General features: G+C 42.2%; 1 protein-coding gene across 3 annotated transcripts in view; it reads right to left on the bottom strand.

Moving 5' to 3' along the window:
* ADAMTS19 (ADAM metallopeptidase with thrombospondin type 1 motif 19) overlaps positions 1–23,024 on the bottom strand; it is a 381,231-nt gene extending 358,207 nt beyond the window's left edge. Inside the window, exon 1 of one of the 3 annotated variants that reach the window (XM_039544208.1) lies at positions 22,989–23,024. The gene's annotated coding sequence lies outside the window, so the exon portion shown is untranslated. Of the gene's footprint in view, positions 1–22,826; positions 22,869–22,988 lie in introns of those variants that run through there. The other 2 variants (XM_039544213.1, XM_039544211.1) reach the window with 2 other exon arrangements.
* Between the last annotated feature and the right edge of the window lie 1,764 nt (positions 23,025–24,788).

Raw genomic sequence — 24,788 nt, 5'->3', positions numbered from 1 at the left:
TACATTTAACCAAGAGCTAGCTGAAGGAAGCTTTCACATCTGTCAGACCAAACTGAATAATATATTTTAATGTGTTTCAATATCAATAGAAAAGTAATTCAGTGTGCTAAGATAAAGTGCTATCAGCAAAAGCAAGGAAGGCAACAAGAGGGAGGTCATAAGAAGAATGTAATGGGAATTCATACTTGATAGATATATATTTATAAAATCAAGGGCAAAGTTCAGTCCCACTATAAGCAAGAATAATTCCATTGAAGTCAGCGAAGTTGCACCCACTTACACCAAGATATAATTTGGCTGTTAAGATGTAACCCATAAGCAAGTGTTACTTCGGTCATGCAAAAGTAGCATATTTACAGTAGTTATGGTAAGTACTATTTTTAATTCAGTGGGGCTTGGAAAGAATAGCTGCCCTGTAGAAAAAGTTAAATAATGTTGCAAAACAAACTGAATTAAACCAAAGAATTTTTTCTTGTGTTTTGGGTGATATTCTGAATTTACTTAAACTGTATATTATATACATATAATGGTGGCATCAATAGCAACTCCACTGTTAAGGCTGCGTTGATATTTGCAGTTTTAGCAGGAATCAAACCCCCTGCATCACATTTTAATGACTGAATATTGTCTCTAGATTTAGCACAGTAACTTCTCAGAGGAGAACTGATTTTCTATAACTATTTTAGTGAAATTTTTACTACCTTACAGAGGAAACAATTAAATGATCCCTTTTGGCCACTTCCCCATTTTCCTATAATTTCTTTAGGTTCCCCTAGCTAGACAACCACAGTTCCTACCAATTCCACCCTCCCCTTTTCACTTTCCTCCCTCACACACACACTGTGATAACATCACAGACAAAGGCCAGTTTCAAACTTTTAAGAATTAATCACATAAGGAGTTAATTATTCCCCATAACCAGGGGCGGCTCCAGGCCCCAGCATGCCAAGCGTGTGCTTGGGGCAGCAAGCCGCGAGGGCGCTCTGCCGGCGCCGTGGGGGCGGCAGGCAGGCTGCCTCCGGCAGCGTGCCTGTGGAGGGTCCGCTGGTCCCGTGGCTTCGGAGGACCTGCCGCAGGCGTGCCACGGGACCAGCGGACCCTCCGCAGGCAAACTGCAGGAGGCAGCCTGCCTGCCGTGCTTGGGGCGGCAAAATCCCTAGAGCCGCCCCTGCCCATAGCCTAATTGAATTTTGCCAAGATTACCTCATGGGACAGCTCAGATTAATCATATACTTCTGTTTTCCAATCCTGCCAACCTTCCTTTGACTAACAGGTAATATTTTGAAAATTTAAAAAAAATAAAACCCAAAATGTTAGAAAATCTTGATGAAAAACAGAAAGTAAGCTGCTATATCCAAGACTGACTAGCTACTATCTGCACACACCCTGATGAAGAGAGATGGGGCTCTGGGAACATATGAAGGCTAAGCAGGCCTTTTGGAGCTGTGAACACTGAGCTGAGCTTGGCATGTGAGACTTAGGGGAGCTGTGGCTGCACAGACAGTCTGAAGCTGAGAGAAGGAGCTCATTGTCTCTGGGCTGAGTCAGAGACTGAACACCTCCCTCACTTCTACACTGAGTCCGCTATACAGTGTTTGTAGGATTAGCTGTACTGCCCATGTCTGTCCCATCACCTTTATGACAACACACTGGCCCCACCCCAAATCTTAACCCCAATATATATTTTACTCTCACAGATTACCAGTATATGGTCAGGCATCTGTAAACAAACTAAGTTGTTACAATCTTGTCCTAACTCAAGAGCAGCTGTGATTACTGCCCTGGCACTATAAAAAGGCTGTTGCAATTACTCTTCCCTCAGTGCAATTGGGGAACTCCAATAGATGATCCCATATGGCAGTGCTGAGCTTCCCCGATGCAGGGCTGTAGCTAAATGTCACAATCTGGCCCTTAGTCAGCAGCTTTCAGACATACAACACAGCCATCACTACATGTAATTCAGGGGAAGAAAAAGTTAACTATGAAGCTAATTTAACCACAAACCTAAGACCTAATCCTGCAAGCATTTATTCATGAGAAGCTTTATGAGACCACTCTCCCCCACTGCGTTCAACAGGACTACACACAAGGATATATTTACTTGTATATGTGTTTGTGGCCATCCATAAATTATGAGATGTATTAGGAGGTGGGTTGATCTTTAATTTTGCATGTGTGTTTCGGGTTACAACATGCTACAAAGGGTGGGTGGGTCTTGAAAAAAAAAATCACCAAAAATGCCACTATACTAGGCACTGCTAACACACACAAACACACGCACACACCCACCCACACACCCCTTGGAATACTGCATACAACCATGGTCGCCCATGTTTAAGAAAGATTAATTCAAACTGGAACAGAGAAGAGCTACTGGGATGATCCTGGGAATGTAGGGCCTATTTTATGAGACTGGAAGAGCTTGGCTAGTTTAATCCAGCAAAGAGAAGGCTGAGAGGGAATATTATTGCTCTCTATAAATACATTAAGGGGGTAAACAAGGAGGGTAAAGAGCTATTAATGTTGACACAAGAACAAATGGCTATAAACTGCCTATGAACAAGTTCAGGTTGGAAATCAGAAGGTTTCTAACCATCAGAAGCGTGAGGTTCTGGAACAGCTTCTTAATAGGAGTTGCAGTGGCAAACAACTTAATTAGTTTTAGGAGACAGCTAGGCAAATTTATGAGTGATTGTCTGACAGGGATGTTTGTGATGTTAGGGTGCAGTGCTCAACAGCCCTGGGATTCACTTCTGATTTCTGTCTTATTTTCCTAAAGCTCATGCTTAATGGTTTAACCTAGTCACCAGCATGCCTCAGAAGGGATTTCTCCTCCCCGCACCCATCCCCAATGTATTCCGGGAAGGTTTTTGGATTGTTTTAGATCTTCTTCCTCTGAAGCATCAAGGATGGCACAGCTAGAAATGGGACATTGGGTAGGGAGGGCCAAGGCTTTCAGGTGGCACCAAGCATTCTTTTTCCCAGGTGTTTGGTTGGCTGGTTCTTGCTCATATACTAAGGGTCTAACTGATCACCATATGTGGTGTCAGGAAGGAATTTTCTCCCAGGTCAGATTGGCAGTGACTTGGGGTGGGGGGGCAATCAGGATCCCAACAAGGGCAGTCATGGGCCAGGGCAAACCTGAGGCTAGGAGTAGCTGATGAGTTCATAATCAGTTCCAGGCTATGGTCAATACTGAGGATCAGAGTCCAAGTCAGGTTTCAGGGTCCAAATCAGGATGTGAAGTCCAAAACAACCCAAGGTCAAGATACATGTTCAAGAGCACAGAACTGGAACAGTCCTGGACACTTCCTGTAATGCCCCTTCAGTAATATAGGGCAGGGAGCTGCTACCTGACAAACAATATCCAAAATGTCTACAGCAGATGATAGGAAGTGGAACACAGGCTGGTTACAGTTGTCACTGGGTGGCAACCTGGAGCAGTTAATTATCTGGTAGCTCTATAGACCTGTAGGGCCTTACGTGTGTGTGTGTGTGTGTGTGTGTGTGTGTGTGTGTGTGTGTGTGTGTGTGTGTGTGTGTGTGTGTGTGTGTGTCTCTCTTCCTCTAAAGTGTGTGGGTGAGGGTCACTTGCCAGGATTATCTGGCTTTATCTCACTTAATCATTTCCCTGTCATTGCAGAGGCCTCAGGCAGTGGTGCACATAAGTCCCTCCTGTTCTCTTCCTGTGGTACATAGTAGTCTTATTTCCTGTGGGCTGTAATATTTTGGTCTGATTTCCGTTTTTGGGTTTAGTGTGCAGGTGCTGGTGGCCTGCGATATACAGGAGGTCAGATGAAACGATCTAGTGGTCCCTTCTGGCCTTAATCTCTGTGACTGTAAGACACTTTACAGACATTAAGACTCACAACACACTTTCAAGAGCATTAAGTATAAATATACCAATTTTACAGCTAGTTAAACTACCATGGAAAGGGAAAAAATGACTTATACATGGAATCACACAACAAATCAGTGGAAGAACCAGGAATAGAACCCAGGAGTCCTGAATCTTAATGTTGTGCACTAACCACAAAATAAAACCAATAAACAATCCATGCTGTTCAGAACACATTTAATGGGTAGTTATGCATTTACACAGAAATAAATCAAATTCTAGCAGTAACTAAAGCTGTTTTAGTTTAGAGATTAAATATTCTATTTTATAATTTACACACAGTAGGTAAGGTGCTACAGAGTGATTTTCTAGACCAGAAAAGCACATGGCATTAGTATTTTTGAAACTGATCCAAGCTCCAAATGTTTATATAGCGGTTGGTAAACTGTAACAGCTGGCTTACTGAACAGGATACCTGGTCTAGACATTTAGACACAGATGACAGAACCCTAAATTATGTAGTACTAGTGTGTACGTTGCATATTTCATATAGCTAAAATAGTAAGCAAAAATAGGTAAGCCCAATACACAACTTTTCCAGAGACAAATATATTCTCCTTTGGAACACTAGTAATTTTGGGGAGTTCCAAAATTATCTCCTGTGTTATCAGGTTTAAGAGAACTGCCACATCACAAATTTTACCTTACAGGGTAAATTTCTTATTATTAATTTTATTATTATTACTATTCATGTTTCAGTAGCATCTAGAAGCCTCACCCAAGATTACGGCCCCATTATGCTAGACGCTGCACAGCCATATAGCAAGAGACAGTCCTCACTCTGAAGATCTAACAATCTAAATAGGCAAGTCATTCAAAGAAGGGGAGGGGAAAACAGTTACAAACAGGTGCTTAATGTCACACAGCAGAGACAGTGGCAGAAAAGTCAATCAAGTCCCAATCCTGTGCCTTACCCACTTTTCCATGCTGCCTTTCTTATAACACTACTTCTTAAAGAAAAACTGATCATAAACTGATGGCATCAGAGGCCATTGACATATCTAGTAGACTTTTAACCTTTATCCAAGTAGATAATCAACCACTAAGATTAACTATGCTTTTGTGCAGCAACCTAGTGAAGTCTGAGGGAGTAGAGCTCAAAATATCTGAGATTATCATATGCTGCTGGAGCTGGCTTATGGCTAGAACTGGGAGAATAATGTAACAAAAACCAAACAACTGTCTTATATTTTTATTAAATGAAGTATTAGTTAATCTTTGTGTATTATTCTCCCAGCCATAAGTAATGACTCTTCATAAAATAATTGGTTTATCTGAAAAATATGGAATTCAAATTGACAAATATTATACTCCAGCTCTATTCACTGCCATGCTCCCCACAAAAGGGAAGGTAAAGTCTGGGTGATAACTGAGTCGGTCATTACTGACAAATATGGAGAGTTTGGTCAAGGTTCAGAACACGGCATGTGATAGTGTTTCTCGCAGCATGTTTTTTTCCCCAACAAGGCATTAATGAGCCTGTCAGTAGGACATCCAGTTATTACCAGATCACTGTTACTAGCCATGACAGACAGGTTTCATTCCCAGTCATCAAGAACCTCAGATTGTTAAACAGGATGAAACTTGTTTAGAGAAACACATTCTGTCTGGCCTTGACACTGATCCTGCAAGCTCCAGAGGGATAGATGTGGATCAGCTCAATTTTCCTTGGAAAGCTCCTCACAGCAGAAGACACTGAGGCCTGATAAAGGCAGTCCACCCACACTGTTCTGTTTCATCACCAGTGTTCGGACATTGGCACTATAGTCTCTGCCATTTTTGCTTCATTTGTTGTAATACACCACTCTCTTGTCAACTAAATTAGTACTATAGCATAGGATGGAGCACAGCCACAACAATGCTGGCTCTGAATAACATGGTATTTAGCAAGCAGGGAGGGGTACTTGTGTGTTTTTTGTTCAGGTAAATCTATAACACTCACCATTTCAATTTCCCCTCTCTTCCTCCTCATTGCTCACAAAAGACCAGAATCCCACACATGGGAGACCACTCCAGCATCTGCCAGTTTTGATTCATTTCACCTTGACTTGAATTCCTCAGTGACTCCTTCTCTTCCCTCCATGCTGCATACAATTTGTTCAAACCTAAGAGGTGAAATCTTGCCTCCCCTCCCGCCCAACCAAATCAATGTCCCATTACTTCAGTGGGGCCAGGATTTTACCTGAGGCATTCACTTGTCACGGAAAAATGAGAAGGAAACTACAGTCAGTCAGCAAACCCAAATGGGTGCCAGTATCTGTGGGCAGGAGCTACCTATGAACAACAGATACTTCCGTGGGATAGGGGAAGAGGAAGAAAAGGAGGATAAAATGACTAGGTAGATTCACTTCTGCGGCTTGCTAGGACATGGGCTAGGGCATGCCTAAAAGTTCGTTGTGGTTCGTTCCTCAGTGGCGGATGGGAGGGAGGAGACTCTCATTGTTATGTACAATTAAGTCACTATACTAATGAGGAAAACTGCAACCACTTTTAATTTCTATTTGAAATGTGATTTTTTTTCTCCCCCTTCAGCACCATTATTCTTTTAAATGGAGGCAGGATGGCCTCTCAACACTGTAGTCAAAAGTACATTAGCAAACTCCTCATTTTCCTGTACTCTGACTCTTGTTGCATTTAAATTATTTTAAATACTTTCTCTTGATTTTGTTCTTCACTAAAAACTGATCTCACACGTGCTACCATCCCAAGGTCATCTCATTGTGCAGTCAGCAGTGCCAGTCAGGTGGGTGACATGTGCAGCCCTATACAGCAGGATCCTGTACAGCAGTAAGATCAGTTTACTATTTATTCAGCACTTTTTAATGTATCTATATGTTTGAGGAGTATGAACAACAACAACAACAAAATACAAAACTTGAGATGAGAGATTGCAATGGACAAATAGCCCATTAATGCTACCATTAACTACCCCATAAGCACACAAACACCCCTCTCCTCTCAAAAAATGACATCACAGCATTACCTGAAGGTAAGCATGTTCTGGCTTCTTTGCATCAAAGATGGAAATGAGTTATAGACTTGAGACACCTGCCTCACCAAACACACCCTCCTGTACTTTGACATCCCATTGGGAGAGGAGCTGTCTTTTTAGAAAATCAAAGCAAAATCTTGGAAACTTGACTTGACTTGATCTCTCCTCTCCCCATCACATACACCTCACCATGCCACTCCATTTTTGTTTATATTTTAGGGGCAGGGGGAGAGAAACAGGTTCAAGAGATAAATATGCATGGAATTACAGTGTGAAAACAGATTTTCTATCTTTTTGCACAGCTGCACAAAGACAATTTTTATTGTTGGGTTTTTTTTTAATTTAAAGTGTAAGTTCCCTAGAAGCCTAAGTTTCTGCCTCTGAGAACGTGCGCTGCTGCCTCACTGTAGGAGTCTGAATGCCTGTCTCCTACCTAAGCCCTAGTGAGATTCACGAAGTGGGGAAAGACAGGCGTTCAGACACATAACTTGCCCGGGGCATGATCTGAGAGGTGTCCTCTGAGCATGCCCACCAGATTGGACCACATTCAAAGGCCAGCAGGAAATGGTTACCTTTTAGGCATCTCTCATCTCTGAGTGCTCTTACCATGGAGGTATAAGATATCCTGATGTGGGGCTCCCTCAATCTCTGCTGTTGAAGCTGTTGCACTCTGGATAAATACAAAAGTGACTAGCAGGGGAACTTGACCCAGGTGTGTACCCTGAACACTGGACTACAGAGTTATTCATACTTTCTCTTTGACCCAATCACTTAATTTATCCAGAGTGCAACAGCTTCAACAGGAGAAACAGAGAGCCCCACCTCAGAATATCCCATAGGAGCGTGCTCTAACCACTAGTCTAAGAGACAGGAGATCTATGGGCAGGTTTTACTCAGGGCTCTGTTCCCAGCCCCCCTACGCAGGGTCAACGCTCCTGGCTGCGCTCCAGGGGCTCCGTTTCCAGACCCATGCCGGGGGCTCTGCTCCTGGACCCATGCCCACCCTCAGCTGTAGCCCCAGCCTTGGCCCCCTTACCTCTGTCCAGGTCTCCATCTTGCAGAGAGACAGCCCTGCTCCTGCCCCAGCTTGGGGGGGGGGACACAGACAGGGGTAAGGGGGCTGGCTATCAGCTCCCCCACTATTAAAAGTGTTCCAGCACTGCTGTGGAGATCCTTGTTCAAATCCCTTCTCCCCCTCTGCCAAGGAGGGGGGCATTTTGGCTGGTGTGTGGGAAACCCAAGTTTGTGTGCCGAGCACTGGGCTAGACGTTTACGGTAGGCCTTTCTCCTCCTCCTGACTTTTGAGTGGGGCTCAAACAGAGCGTGGGGGAGAGGAGGTTATAAATACAGGAGTTAAGAGACACTGCTGTGGATTCAGTAGCTGATTGACTCAGGAGCAAGAGATATATCTGCTATGAGGGCTGGATCCCAATCCCTGTACCCCTCTAGCTATAAATCAGTGCTATTTTAGCTTTATTTACTAGGGGGACACGCCATTAGAAAAACACTTGATCCATCATAGTGTGTTTTTATGGACCTAGTGCAAGAGCTGCGGAGGGACATTTGTTATCCCTAGAGGCTATAGTGCCTGTGGAAATAATTGTTAATGAGCTAGTGATTTGGTTAGAATTGATGAACAACACAACACAAAAGACAGACTGGATAATGTTGCCCAGTGTACCAAAAAAACACTGTTAAACTGCTCAGAAACAAATGTCGTTGAACTAAATGAGATTAGTTATGTATGATACCTACCCAGTGACAAAGAGTTCAGTTAGACCCAAGAAAAGTAGAAGCAATTGTACAAAATGAAAGACATCCCCCACACACCCCAAAACAAAATCTTAAAAAATTCATGGGTCTGCTAATGCATCGTTATTCTTCCTTATTTTGGCACAATTGAATCCTCCACTCAGAATACTCCTTGAGGACAGCACAGAATGGCATTGGGATAATTGGCAAGAGAAATGCTTCTGGGAATTAGAAGTTGTCAGAGTGATGAAATATTTGGAGATTAACACAGAGCCTATGATCTCAGTTGATACTGAGGGCTGTCCTGCTACAAGATGAGTGCTCAATGATAAATGCTTCCAAAACTCTGACTGACTAAAAACACAAGAGAACTCCGCTCAGATTGAAAAAGAAATGCTGGCAATTACTTTGATTGTGAGTGCAATTCATTTATGGGCAGAATTAGTCAAAGTTGGAACAAATTATAAACCTTGGAAGCCATTTTACAGAAACCATAGTGCAAAGCACTGAATTGACTTAAACTATGAAGTTTTTAAAAAGTGAATATGAAAAAAGGGGTAACTTAAATGTGAAATATAAGCCTAGTAAGGAGTTTCTTCTAGCAGCCATGCTTTCAATGTTACCTATAAATAGTGAAAGCAGAGAGTCCGAAATAAATAACAATGCAAATGCACTAACAAGAAGAGTCTGAAATAAATGTGACTCAAGGGCTGTTCATTCCAGAAACAGTATTTATAGCCTCAGATGAGAAATCCAAACTGACCAAACCTTACAGGAGTTTGATAGAGTGATGAATGACCACCAGAAAAGGCCCAGACATTTTCAAATTTAAAATCATACTGAGATCATTGTTCCTAAACATGTCCAAGCCATGCTTCTCCCTGCAGCATTAAAAGAGAGTTTCAAGGAAAACCAATGGCATGTGCTCAGAAACTAGTAGGAAACAAGTATAAATCATCAAATAGCAAGACAAATTACCATTACCTTGCCCACCAGTGATTCAGAGTGTGTGCATGCTCTTATTATAACAAAGAGGAGGTTTCCAGTACTCATGACGCCAATTTATAAAAAAATATTGTCTCAGGCCCTGATCCAAACCCTTTTGAAGTCAATAGGAGTCTTTCCACTGATTTCAGTGGGCTCTGATCTAAGCCCTCAATGGAGCTTCATAAGTAAAGCTGTGATTAGAGGTAAGAGCCCTAACTGAAATCGATTAGGCTGATGACTATGCCCACTATACTACACATTTGTAGAGGAGTGACTTTCTCTAATGGCACCATATGACTATTCACCTATTACATCTTGCCATAGTCCTAGATGATGAGCTCTCTAAGGTAGAGACAGTTTTTGTTTTACTCATTTGTACAGACACTAGTGTAATAGGGCCATCATTCCTGATTGGGCCCTGTAGGTGCTATTGCAATTTAAATAATGAGTATCACCATACTATGCATTATAAGGTGAGAAATGTTCAGCATTACCCATAGTGTGCACCTGTGTGTTGAGAGTGTAAGATCAGAGCCTGAGATATCCTATTCAGGTGAGGTGTGACAATTATGCTCAAAGAGAACGGAATTTAAATAAGAAATTTGAAAAATTCAGGAAACAAGAAGCAGTTGAGCTGTTGACCTATTGCACAATGCATTGAACAACAACGTAACAATACATTGCAAATCTGAAGCCACTTTCCATGAAATTCCAAATGAGTTAACAACAGGCAAAACCCAATAATTCATGAATGTCTCATTTCAGCGACTGTCTTTGATATAATACTTCAAGTATGCCATATTGAACTCTTATTATGAGCGGTCAAATGATTGGCAGTAAATTCAGTCAAATAGCATATAATCTGAATTTTTAAAAAGCTTTGGGTGATACAAGAAATTCATACTTAGCAATGTAGACTATCACGACCCACTTCACAAAGCTTTGTTAGTATCAGCTGTTCAGAGATTTATGGCAGAAGGACAAAACCTTGATGCCAGCAACTTAGAAGCTTCTTTAACCAAAAAGCAATTGACTATGAAGTACTTACAAAATAACTATACATCAGGAAACCAAAAGAAATAACACAAGATTTTCTGTCAGTTACTACCATTATAACTGAGAGATAATGTTAGATTCCAAAAAAGTGCTTGACAACTTGCTAAGGTAACAGCCAAAGCATCTGCACCAATGTCTTACATCATAGCTACTTTTGAGGGACCAAGGACAACACTGGATCTCAGTTTTCTGATGACTCTCGAATGCTAATGACTGTTTTCATGCACTGACAGAAGTAGCACATGCCCAGTCAGGGCTGTCTATATGGGGAAATAGACTGGCATAACTATAGTGGAATAACTACTTTGCAATTATTCCAGAATAAAGTCACTTTTATTCCAGAATAGAGTGTAAACACAGGGGAGTTGTACTGGAATAGCTCTAGTGGAATAGCTATTCTGCCCTAGCTATGCCTATCAGTTCCCTTGTATAGACAAGGCCTCAGACACGGACAAACAAAATCACCAGGAACACCACAGCAGGCAAACTTATCATAGCCAAAATAACTGTTTTGAAAACAAGAGGTGGCCATTTCATCACAAAGCCAGCATAGTTCAGAGACAATATTTACTGACAAGCAACCAACAAGCAGCAGAAAAATCTTCTCATTTGTCATCAGGTTCAGGTCAAGTATCCTGACTACCAATCCCCAATATTTCCACTTGAATGTTTTATCATTTGACTGTATTAGTTTGCAGTTGTTTTTAGCTGGTATTAGGTTATTAAATCATTCTCTACTCACTCTAACAACTTTTTCTGCCTTACTTCTTCTTGGATGATTTTTCTCTCTTCTTATTTCCTATTTCTAGTGCTTAAATTAGAAAAGGAACAGATGCTGCTGTTTGGGGGAATAGGGGAAGGGAGAGAAAGTTGTGCATACCATCATCACTTTTTTGCAGGATGGGGAATATTATAACTTGATCTTCTATATCCTACACTAATTATACTACAACTGTCATCTTCCCCATTGTTGAAATATTCTACTGGTGAGAGATATTAAAATGGAAGACACAGCTGAAATCAGTGTCTCAAAACTAAAGAAACTTGTGACCACTGTATCCTAAAGTTTACACTATGGCCAATATGCTTTGTTGCCACAGTTGTCTTGCTAATATTTACAGGAATGTTGCTGATTGATGAAAGAATCCATCTTAGAAGTACTAAATGCAGCCTCTTAAAACTCTCTGATTTAGGGGAGATATAGTTTCTGTCCTCCAATTAACACTTGGTGAAACCTGATTACATACTCCAGTAATTTAAACATGATTTATGTCTTTATTAATATTCTCATTGGGTCATTAATGTTGGGATTATCCAGAGCTTCATGAGACTACCTTTAAAAAAAACACCTATTAAAACATTACTCTTTATTCCATCACAGTGTTGGTATGCCACCTACTTTTCTTTTTTGACAGGAAATTGACCCATTTGGGCATCCTTTTGAACTAAACCTGGCTATGTTGGAGATTATCAATTGGGACCATGTGGTTCACACCTTTAAACCTTCCTTCAATACAAGAGTCATCCTTCATTTCAAATCCAAATTTACTTCGGTGCCACACTAATCTAAAGTTCTTATTTTAATCACTTAATTATTAATCTCAGATGTGTAAAATAATGTAAATAAATTGATGAAAATGGTGCTTCTATCTACTGTGCACTTTAAGAGTACTGTACAATGAAGGAAACTCATTAAAGCCAGAGGATAGGAATAAAGTAGAGATGGGTCTAAAGCAAAACCTCTAATATAAACTCCACCAAACTTTGGAATCTCTAAAATCAGATCCAGATTTAGCAAATGGATTCTCTCTCTAGGTTAGAAGGAAAAGTTGGGGTGTGGAAACAATTAAAAATACAATTAAAAAACAACAACAGTGAGTGACTCTGCTAAATCTGAATTTACTTCAATTTCAGCCAATAATTCATCCAAAGTTAAAAACAACAAGCCACATTCTGCCACCTTTAGGCTAGGGTTACACTACACATCAGTGGCACATAGAGTATGTGTAGTTTCATGCCACAGTAAAAAGCAAGCTGGGTCCACACTGCAGTGTGTAACTACACATCTCAGTGAAAGTTTCTAGCAGGGGTGAGGCAGAGGAAAGGCTTTAGGAGCTCCTGGCTGCCAGATCCTTTCACTGTAGCAAGGAAAGACTCTGGGAGGGAGGAAGCAGCAGGGAAAGACTGAGCTGGCAGAGCCTTTTCCCCACTGCCAAAATCTTGACCTACAGCTGGAAAAGGCTCAAGCACTGGGGAGCTGCGGGAATCTTTCCCTTCAACAAGTAAACGCTCCAGCACCAGGGAGCTGGCAGGGACTTTCCCCACTGCTGGAGTCTTTTTCTGCAGTGGGGAAAGGCTCCAGCAACTGAAAAGCAGTGGAACACTCCATGGCTAAAAATACCAGTGTATATAGGAAGGTACGGCTTGGATGAGTGGAGAGCAATGTAAGATATGTACTGGGGTACATACGGACACCCTTCAAGTGTGTCTATACTCTACTCACCTAAGCCATGCCTTATCATCAGCACTGCTACTTAATCCCATGTAGGGGGGGCAACCCAAGTACATACTTGATGCACCACTGAAAGAAGCATGCAGTGTAAACATTGCGTCACTTAAGCGAAGCAGTCTCTTACTTGTGAATCGTGCCACTGATCTCACAAAGTAAGTCACTACTCAGCATGTGTAAACATGGCAATATTTGCTAGGGTTACCATACGTCTGTATTTTCCCGGACATGTCCAGCTTTTTAGTTCTTAAATCGCCGTCCGGGAAGAATTTTTAAATATCTAAAATGTCCAGAAAAATACAGACGTATGGTAACCCTAGACAGTCTAAAGTCCCGGGGCTGGCGGCACTTCTTGGGGCAGCTCCTGGCGCCCGCCCGCCAGCAAGATCCTGCAGTGTGGGCGGCCCCTAGGCACAGAGTTGCAGGGGGTCTCCGCGTGCTGCACCAGCTCCCTCCAGCCCAATCAGAGTTTAGGGGGTGGGGCTTGCAGCCCTTCCCCCCCACACACCCAACCTAGGAGCCAGAGGACCTGCAGGATGCTTCCCAGGAGCCACCCCAGGTAAGCACCGCCGGGATTCTCCATCTTGCCCCGCTGGCAGGGCTGGCTTTAGGACGTGCATGGCCTAATTCAAAAGAGCTGCCGCTGAAATGCTGCTGAAGACAGCGGCAGCAATTGAGCTTCCGCCAAAGATAGCGGTGGCAATTCGGCGGCAGCTCAATCGGTTGCCGCTGTTTCCAGCGGCACTTCGGCGGAGGGTCCTTCTTCAACAGCAGTTGTATTCTGAGGCCTTACCTTGCGGGGGTCCCTCTTCCAGACGCTGCAGGGCCCTCTTTGGCACGGAGCCTGATTCACGGGAATCAGGGGAATTGGCTTAAAGCCAGCCCTGCCCCCTGAAGGTCCCTCTGCCTCTTAGGGTCAGGTCAGGTCAGGGGGTGGGAGCGTCTGCACGCTGCCGGCGCCTGCAAGCCCTGCTCCGCAGCTCTGGCAGCTCCCATTGGCACTTTTCCCAGCCAATGGGAGACAGGGAGCTCGCACTTGTGGCGGGCGTGGCAAGTGGAGACCCCTCAGCTGCCTCTGATCCTAGGAGCCAGAGGGACCTGCAGCAGGAGGGGTGAGTAGGCAAGCAGGGTGTGGTGAAGAGGCGAGTGGTGAGCCAGCAGTGGGGGGTGTAGGGAGTAGGCAAGCAGGGGTTGGTGGTGAAGAGACATGTAGCAAGGGAGCCAGTGGCTGGCTGGCTGGCTGGTGAGGAGGCAAGTGGCTGGTGGGGAGGGTGAAGAGGCGAGCGGTGAGCCAGCAGCAGGGGGGGATGGGGAGTAGACAAGCAGGGGTGGGTGTGAAGAGGCAAGTGGCGAAGGAGCCAGCAGTGGGTAGGCGGGCAGGGTGAGGAGGCAAGAAGTGGCGAGCCAGCAGCAGGCGGGGGTTCTCGGGGCACGCACGGGAATTTCTGGCAGGGGAGTGAGGAGGTAAGTGGCAGGTGGGAGAAGGCGAGCGGTGGGTGGGGGACTGAGGAGGGATGCAGCAAGCCAGCGGTGGGCCAGGGGGTGAGGAGGGGTGCGGTGGCGGGGCCGAGTTAGGAGGGGGCAGGACCTGGGGGGGAAGAGTGGGGGCAGACCCTGGGAAGAGCAGGGGTGGACTGTGGGCAGGGCCGACACCCCCCATGGAGTGTCCTCTTTTTATTTGCCCCACGGATGTAATCTCTTACAGGCCATGAACATGCATTATCTGTGTTCTGTCAAATACCAAGCACATTTATGCTGCACCATCACTTGTAGACTAGTTCTGTATTTGTTAAACACTGCTACCACCTGCTGGTTAATTCATTGAGTGATAATTGCTACACTAGTCTAGCAAGGAAGGAGGGGAAAAAAACATACTAGACAATGATGTTCAGATCTAAATAAATTCTCAAATCCCCTCCTTTCTATTGCCATTTGAAAGGCAGCATTAATATGACAGATACTTCTATTTATGGAAAAAGAACAAGGAGTACTCGTGGCACCTTAGAGACTAACAAATTTAATTTGAGCATAAGCTTTGATAGGCTAAAACCCACTTCATTGGATGCATGCCATGGAAAATACAGTAGGAAGATATATATACACAGAGGACATGAAAAATGGGTGTTGCCATACTAACTGTAATGAGAGTAATTAGTTAAGGTGGGCTATTATCAGCAGGAGAAAAAAAAACTTCTGTAGTGATAATCAGGATGGCCCATTTCTGAGGCCATGGATGGCATTGTGTTCTGCATGGCTGAGGTTATGGGGCAAGTGATGCTGCTTTTTCACAATTTCAGCCCATGCACATCTATGTAGAAGACCAGTCTGTTGTTTTGACCTTCAGAAGGAATCCACGCAGAATCCTTTTTGTAGTGTTGGTAGGAAGGTTTCTGTGGGTTAGTATGCTGTTCAGAGGTGTGTTGGAAATATTCCTTGAGTGTGAGACGTCGAAAGTAGGATTCTAGGTCACCTCAGAACTGTATCATGTTTGTGGGGGTAGAGGAGCAGAAAGAGAGGCCCTGAGATAGGACAGATTCTTCTGCTGGGCTAAGAGTATAACTGGATAGATTAACAATATTGTGGGGTGGGTTAAGGGAACCACTGTTGTGGGCCCTTGTGGCATGTACTAGTTTAGATAATTGGTACTGGCTAATGATAGACTAAAACCCTAGATAATTTAGTGTCCTTTTTCCTTTGTAGAGAAGCAAAGTGTGTGTTATAAATGGCTTGTCTAGTTTTTGTAATGTCCAGCCACGAGGACGTTTGTGTGGAAGGTTGGTTTTTTATGAGGGTATCCAGTTTTAAGAGCTCATTCTTGATCTTTCCCTCTTTACTGTATAGAATATTGATCAGGTGGTTCCGCGGTTTCTTTGAGAGTTCATGGCACAATCTTTCACCATAGTCTGTGTGTACTTTCCCTTTTTTCTTATTATAGTACCGCTTATAACTAGGTCACTCTTGCCCATTTTCTAGCCGCTTCCATGCTGGAAGGGGAAAACTATGCAAATACCATATATTATTGCTTTAGCGGCCAATATGGTGTTGAATAGACTTTTATAGTGTGTCATTTATTCAGGAAGCCAAAAATCAAAACAATCAAATCAACTGCTTATCTTATGGAAAGCTGTACAAAAATGTCTGAAATAATTGCTCTTTATTAAAAAGTTACACATACAGTAGTTGCTATGGAAACTGAAGCTTCAAGAGTCATAGCAAAGAAAAATGTCTTACACCACAATGTTACAATGAATTAATTAATACATTAAATGTTTATCAAAAGAGCTGACTACAGTTGCTACGGAAAGTATTCTGTCCAAATAACCAACCAATATAGGAAGTTGAAGAAAATAAAGGGACACTACACCTAAAAAGCATTCTAACAAAACTGTGTTATGGAGGTGCTCTGTTAAAGAACAATACACAAGCAACAGAAATCTTGACTAAATTATCTGCTTGGAAAACACTAGAGCAGCTGTGTCTAGCAGTTGAATTCCAATAGGTAGGCACCAAAGATCGATCCAAGCCATGAAGTTTGTATCAAGATCTACATTACCTCATGGTACCGGTGTTTTCAAATCTAGGGTTATAGTTGTCCCAGTGTAGATATAGGGCCAAAACTTGACGTTTGGATTTGGACTTCCTCAAAGTTCATGTGCGTTTAGATCTGGGGTTTTAGTCTATCATTAGCCAGTACCAAAAGGAATAGTAGGCCAAAGATTAGTAAACTTGACATGATCGGCTCAAGGATGCTGCTGCATTGTTTGTCTCATTCTTCTTGTTTATGTGATAGGGTCATTGACCAACACAAGCTGGTTTAAACAGCAGGCCACAACTTTATTAATTATACCTGGGGAGGGGCACTACATTGCCCTCCCCCTGCTCTCACAGACCAGGCATTTAATATGTTCCAGTGTGGGTTACAGGGCTCTGACCATGAACTGAACAATAACTTGGGGTAGAACCTTCCCATGGACTCAGCTCAGCTGTGACAACACTACACCCTAAACCACCCTCTGCGTAAGGGGGTGTGGAGTGACAGAAGCCATAAGACTGGGTGGGGAGAACCTCCTACCCCCGAGTGCAAGGTCCAACTACACAATTCCAGGTCTCATTTACCTGTGGGACTTGGCCCTTTTAGCTTTGACCTGTACTGGATGCCAGCTGCAAGTTGCAACAAGTCAGCAATCATAACAGCATTATATGTGCTTCAGATCTTGCTTCTAACCCATCTGTGTAACCAGGAGATTGCAAGGAAGGCAACAAAACCCACCCAGCTACATGCCAGTTTGGCCCAATAGGAAAAATTCCTTCCTGATCCCTAAAAACAGGCAATCGGTTAAATCCATAAGATAAGTGGCAGAGCTCCTAATCTATAACAAAGGGTAGGATAGTTAACAGGAGAGTAAGGCTTCTGAAAAGCTGGGCATAGTTTAAGAAGGCAGCCAGTCAGCTGGACCCACCCCCTTTGCCCAGCCAAGAGAACTGAAAGGGGAGGAAGGCACCCCTCCCTTGCCACACATGTATTTTGAACTTTTGATTTCCTGCAGTCCAGCTAAAGGACATTCCTGCTAAAGATGGTAAGAGAGTACTGCAAACAGGAGCTCACCTTTAAAGTAAATACTATAACCAGAGTGTAGTGTTCTTGAATCAAGTATTTTGGGGTGGGAGCCTCTGGCCTCACTCTGGTGATGGACTTATCCCAGGAGTGTGATTGTCATGTGACCTGATTTTTGTGCCCCTTTTCTCTATCTTCTTGCCATGCTAACTTGCAGGAGAGAAATTGTTCTGTACCAAATTCTGCTCTCACTTTCTCCAGTGTAAATTCACTGATTTTAATGGAGTTACTTCAGCTTTAAACCTGCGTGAGTGTAGAATTTGGCCCCCAACTTAATTTTCTTTTCAGTCTGTAAAATTGTGGGTACATGAACAAGTTCAGATAAGAACAGACCTGAACAAAATTTCATCCAAACTTTCAAGATTCAAAAACGTTTAGTGTTTCCTGGTTTCTGTGTTTCCTGGTTTCAGCTGGAAGAGGAAGTATTGGCCAAATAAATACACAAATAAATGTGTGTGTTTAAGGATACGATGTCATGGTCATTCCAGCTGGGCTAAAAATCAAGATGCACTGACAATCTCACACACAAAAAAATGCTGTAGCTGTGAGATTACCAGACCATTTTACAGACCAGAGGTCTGAGTACCATTTATGCTTATCTGAATGGAAGCCCCAAATTTATGCCACACTTATGAATATGGACTTACAGCATGGTGAAATTGTATATATTTGTCCAATATCCCCTTTCCTAAAAGGAAGCAGTCTTATTTAAGGAGGAGTGGTCAAGAGCCACTCTACTTTTTGAATTTTCCCTGCCAGCCAATTTGCAAAGCAGATGAATTATGGTAGCATCCTTAAAAAGAAATCACACATTCCTCCCTTTGATCTGAAGAAGCCACTGCAAAGAGGTTAGTTATATGGGTGAAAGGAAAACAGCTCAAGTAATAATGGGTTCTTAGTTATGGCTCATATCAGGGTTGGGGAAGAGATTCTGACCACAAAAAAAGTAGGATTTTCAAAAGTGCTCTGCTTTGACCTAACTCTGCTTTGATTGACTTCAGTGGGTACAGCAAAAAGCCAGTTCTCAGTGCTTTTGTAAAAATCCCTTAAAGATTCCAATAAACTTTTAAGATTGCTTCTAAAGCTAATTGTATTCTCCTCCATTTAAGGCAATTCCAAAACAATGGTTTCAAGAAGCAATTGAGGTCACTATTCAATTAGCATATGAAAAATACTTTTGCTGTGATTTCATTCTCTGTGGTCTTGCCTGGCACATGCTGATTCTGAAATGAAAAGCTGCCTGTGTTTTATTCCACACATATATCTAGGTAAGGTGTATGAGACTATGTAGGGCAGAAAGAGGTGCAGAACACATCATTGTTTTAAAAGCCTGGTATAGTGCAGAAACAGCATTAAAATAGTTACAGTTTTCCCCGTTGAAGAGATTGTTAGATCAAATCCCTGCCTCAGTCTGGCTCCTCTCAACTCAGTCCCGTGGGATATTAGTAATAATAAAAATCAGTTTGCATTTCAACTATCCAAGTATTGTACATAGGTTTATTTATATACTTTTTTAACAAAAGAAAGTCTTTGTTATGTGAGTTAGATTGTTTAACTTTGCTTATTAAATAGGGAAGTTGGAAATCATTTCAACACATAAATACTGTTATTTTATTGATCCCAAACTGTTCAACACCTGAATCACTTTTTAAAATAAATCTCTATTTGGCCCATTTGTGCATATCAGAAAACTTCCACAGAATTTGGCGCAATACAAGACAGTTGGAAGTTTTTGCTTAAGAGAGATCCAGAACTGGAGTGAGTAGAGACACCGCAAGCCAGGACTGAGGTACATTAACAGAGCTACACAGGAGAGATTTCACAGCAATTGCTTACACTGTGTCTGATTATGCCAATGCTACTAGTCTCATTTTCAGGAACACTAAATTCACACAATTTTTTTTTTTTAAAAAGCCTTCCTCATTTCAGTCAGAACTATTTCCCCCCCCCCCATCTCCAACTCAGCTAAATTAAGAATAACAATTTCCTAAAAAAAAAAAAAAGATTTTCAGAAGTATAATATACCAAATACAATTACTTTACTATTTGCGTATATCACATATAGGCATTTGCCATTTGAAACTTTTGCTCATATGCATCCATGACAACCAATCTGAATAAAATTCCATCTGACAGTCATTTTCTTAGTTACACTAGCAAAAGATTCCAAGAAATAGAAAGAAGCCCGTAGGCTAAAAAAAAACATTTCTACACTTTTCACTATGTGGTTCAACTGCTGTTGTATGAAAAATTATAGAGTTACCAGAGATTTAAAATACTGTTAAATAGCCAACATATGAACAGGGTATCACTTCTTTGACCTTAATTAGTTCACTCATGAGGGAAGAGAGCAAAAAGCAAAGCATTTTGTGAATTATAGTGTGAGTACAAGTGAATCAATGAGTGCTACATTAGTACCCCAGCACTACCAGCTGTTCATGTGTGTATGTATCATTAAATGTCTCTAACTCATACAAAGAGAGGGTCATGGTACTGCAATACTATAGGTCAGGGGTCAGCAACCTTTCAGAAGTGGTGTGCCGAGTCTTCATTTATTCACTCTAATTTAAGGTTTCACGTGCCAGTAATACATTTTAACGTTCTTAGAAGGTCTCTTTCTACAAGTCTATAATATATAACTAAATTATTGTTGTATGTAAAGTAAATAAGGCTTTTAAAATGTTTAAGAAGCTTCATTTAAAATTAAATTAAAACACAGAGCCCCCCCGGACCAGTGGCGAGGACCCGGGCAGTATGAGTGCCACTGAAAATCCGCTCCTGTGCTGCCTTCTTCACGCATGCCATAGGTTGTCTACCCCTGCTATAGGTACTGCGATACAAAAGAGCAATACTCAAAACTCACCTATAGTTCACAGTATTTAGTATGACCCAAGGACCTCACTAGACTGCATTACAATCCCCAAAAAACACTGAGGAAAAAGAACACTTAAATAGTATATTCCCACTACATGCACTACCTACTGCTTACATATTTATAATTCACAAAAAAGACAAGGCAGGAGAGTCCTGATAGAGTAAACTTGTGAGCTGTTTAGGCAAAATGAAATTCTATGCATTACTGCAGGGGTGCTGGAACAATTTTTATAGTGGGGAGCTAATGATGGAAACCATAGAAACCAGGTATTTGGTGTTTGTTATTACTATTTCAAGCCAGCAGGTATGGCAGCACCCCCAGCACCCTTAGTTCCAGCTCCACTGCCCAGACTGATTCTTGGTATTACCCAGACATATAATGAAAATACTTCATAATAACCCAAAACAGACAGGCAGAAAACTCAGATAGAAGTTGGTGCACTATAATGTTTATAGTATCAGAGGGGTAGCCGTGTTTGTTGCTTTTTAAAAAGATCCAGACTAAGAGGCCTGTGGCACCTTATAGACTAACAGACGTATTGGAGACAAAAGTGGGTATTCATCCACGAAAGCTTATGCTCCAATATGTCTGTTAGTCTATAAGGTGCCACAAGACTCTGTCGCTTTTTATAATGTTTATAGACAGCTGTTAACATGTTATCCTCTGAGTCTCCATTCTGGAGTATGAGGGGACTTCTGTCCCACAGGAACAACCTGGAGAGTTTTAAAACACATTTTAAAACATTAATGCAAACATTTCTCCACAGGAATTCAGTGGAGTGCAGTGAAACTATATGTAAGAATGGGTGCAATCTGCTTGAACAGGCCCAAATACTTTATAATGGAACCATTGTAGCATCAATCAGCAGAGGGAGCTCTAAGACTGGATATAAAGACATTTTCCCGGCATATAGGTGCTCAGATTCTTATATGGATGAGTGCTACAGAAATGTCTATGAATACACTAAAATATTCTCTGATTTAATATAATTTTATTTATGGTTTTTATGTTAATTGTTTTGTCTTTAAATACTAGTTAGAACTACAGATTGGCCCAAGCACCTACAGTGTGGTCCAGATCTGACCATAGGCAGCAAGTTCTATGGGCCCGTGGTGTCTAGGCACCAGGAATATTCCTGGCCCAGGGCCTGGCTCCAGCAACATTTGAGGCCGGTTCTCTCCCTTGGCCCTGCCTTCTGCCCCCAGGCACTACCCACCCACGCATCCCCAGGGCAATTTAAAAAGGCCATGGGGCCACCACCACCACCGCAAGCGCAGCTGAGCTGAACAGCTTCCTGCCAGCCCCTCTCTGTGGCCTCTGGGCAGGGTGGGTCTGTGTCTGTGTCTACGTGCGCTGCTCCTGCCCCAAGCGCCCCTGCAGCCAATAGGAAGATGTGGGGGCAGTGCCTGGAGGCAGCCTCCTGGGCTGGCCCACCCTGCCTAGGAGTGCCAGGTAAGCGCTACACCCCCCAACCCTTCCCAGAGCCTGCTTTGTGCTGAGGGGCACACCTAGTACATTCACCAGCACCAGGGACAAGGACAACAGTTAGGAATACACATACATGGAGTGTTTGTTTACAAAGTTAAATTCATACATCTGCTAGTCATAAATTAACCACAGAGAACCTCATCACCCTTGAGATCTGGGATTCAAAACCTCTAGAAAATGCAGCTGATTGCTTTGGCACCCAAGCTTCCTCTCCTCTCCTGTTCCATTTCATCTAAGCACACAAGTGTCTTATTAACATAACCTACATTCCCTGATCCATTTGTCATTTTCCCAGAGAGTGTGGGCGGTTAGGCAGTTTGTTGTTGTTGTTGTTGTTGTTTTAAGCAAGAGGATATGCTGAGCCAAGCCGATAATATAAATAAATAAAACAAACTTCCTGCCTTCCACAGCCTCTTTCTACATTGGAGAGAGGACTAATTACATTTTAAAGGATTATAGAAGGCATAGCAAATAATCAAGTTATTACAGAGGCTATTAATATACCACATTTAAAGGCTATCCTCAGGGCCAGCTCTAGGTCTTTTGCCGCCCCAAGCAAAAAAAAGTTTGGCTCCCTCCCCCCAGTGCCCTCCTGCATCCCCTGCCACCTGAGCCCTGGGGTCTCTCTTTCCCCCCCACCACACCCCCTGCCACCTCAGCACAGGGCTCTCCCTCCACTTTCTTCAGAGTTTCTGCAGTTTATGTGGAAGGCCTCTTTTGGGGCTGGTATTGCCTGTTGATGGGCCTAAAGCTTCTTCCTTACAGCACACTGTAAATCTCACCACTTGTATTTAAAGTCATACTGGTTTCACTTACTGTAGCCTAAAGCATTCACAGAGAACAGGATGTGATTCCAAACCTAGGCCTTCCTAGAAGGGTCAGTTTTAAGAACACTGACTAAAAAGGATGTCAGAATGGTCAGTAATCATGCCTCCCATATTAATTAATCAATCATATTAATTGGGTTTCCATATCTAATCAGTTTGACTTTCTCCTCTTTTGTAAGGAAGATCCATTGCTACCCTTTCTAGCAGGATCATAATGGCAGGAAAGCATTACGTTTAGTGTGGAATGAAATAGATCCTGTGAAACATCAGTCTCTGAATCAAAATGTAGTGGTATATGGGAAGTAATATATGGCTTAGCTATTCTGTACTGTTGTTTTGCCTACATACCTTGCAATGCTTGTAATATGCCAAAGTACCATCTCTCTGTGTGTATATACACAAAATTCCTGTTCTTTCATTCACATGGTTACTGATTAGTCTCTAAGTAAGATTAGAAGATTACACTGAGTTAAGACTCAAAGTATATGTGGTCTTATTAACTCACTGCTGTCCTTTAAATATCATGATCCTAATCAAGTCAATTAAATGTGTGAGTATAGCATGGAGCTGAAATTATAAGTGGATCTTCGTTAGATTCTTTTTTCTCCTTTTATTTCAGTTAGTTTTTGTGGCTTTATGTATATTCTCTTTTTTTTGGTTGTCTATTGTGTGTGGGATTTCCCAATATTTGTGGGAACTTGCTGATCTAATTTTGATTACTGAGTTGCTCACTGTTTTTCATTGTTGGTCACATTTCTTAAGGGCTTGCATCTTGGGGCTCTCTGAGGTAATGGGAGGCACTGATTAGGGAAGATTAGAAATTTAATTTGTTGGGTTTTGTCTTTAGACAAAAATTTCTACTTGTTTTTGAGGACCCCAATTCTGATACATACTGCATGGTTTTCAGAGATGCTGAGCACCCACATTTTCAGCTGAAGTCAATGAGAGAAGCAAGTGCTCAACAATCCTGAAAGTTATCTCCTATTTGTTACTAGTGGAGTACTCAAAATTAGAGGACACACTTGAAATTGTTGGTTTTAACTGTTTGTACCTCAGTTCCTCTGTCTGAAGATAAGGAAAATAACTAACTTAATGGGCTGCTGAAGATTCATTCATCAATGTTTGTAAAGTGCTTAAGATACTTGGCTTTATATTCTATAAATACAAAATACTATCATCCTTGTATCCAAATGCGTTTGTAATAACTGATTCACGTTGACTATTAGATACAAAATTGCCACAGAAATCTGTGCTTGGTGACTTCTTCAGAGGGCTTAGTCAAGCCCTGTAAACATGGTCCATACGTACGGAAGTGGTGAACCCTAATCACAATGAAATTTAGTATATTGTGCCACATACTGCCATACTAAACTGTATTTTATCAATGAGTAGCCTCATGGCTTTCTGACTGATTAAACCCTGCTCTTGAATGTATCTGAACTGTAAGTTAGACTCTCTTTGGTGTCCATGGGCATTAGGAGATTATTTTCAAAATAGAGGAGAAGAAACTATCACAGTAAAATTTCATTTTAAGCATACAGTGAGATGATTTCCCTATCACTACAAACTATCTCTTAGTAACTGTTCATTTTTAGCACACCCACTTCTCACTAATGTACTGCAAGGATTTCTTTGGGCTGCTGGTAGGTACTTGTTAAACTTCTGCCAGCAGATAAGGAAAATTATGGATCATTTTGTTCTATTAACTTCAGGATCTGTGCTGTGCCAGGCCTCATGTAGACCACTGAACAGCTGTAATCTTTCACTGTTATGAGGCCGCATTGCATTC

The sequence above is a fragment of the Mauremys reevesii genome, linkage group 6 (genome assembly GCF_016161935.1).
Source record: "Mauremys reevesii isolate NIE-2019 linkage group 6, ASM1616193v1, whole genome shotgun sequence".
Lineage (NCBI taxonomy): Eukaryota > Metazoa > Chordata > Testudines > Geoemydidae > Mauremys > Mauremys reevesii.
Note: the sequence above shows the minus strand (reverse complement) of the source record. Positions and strands in the feature narration are given on the sequence as shown.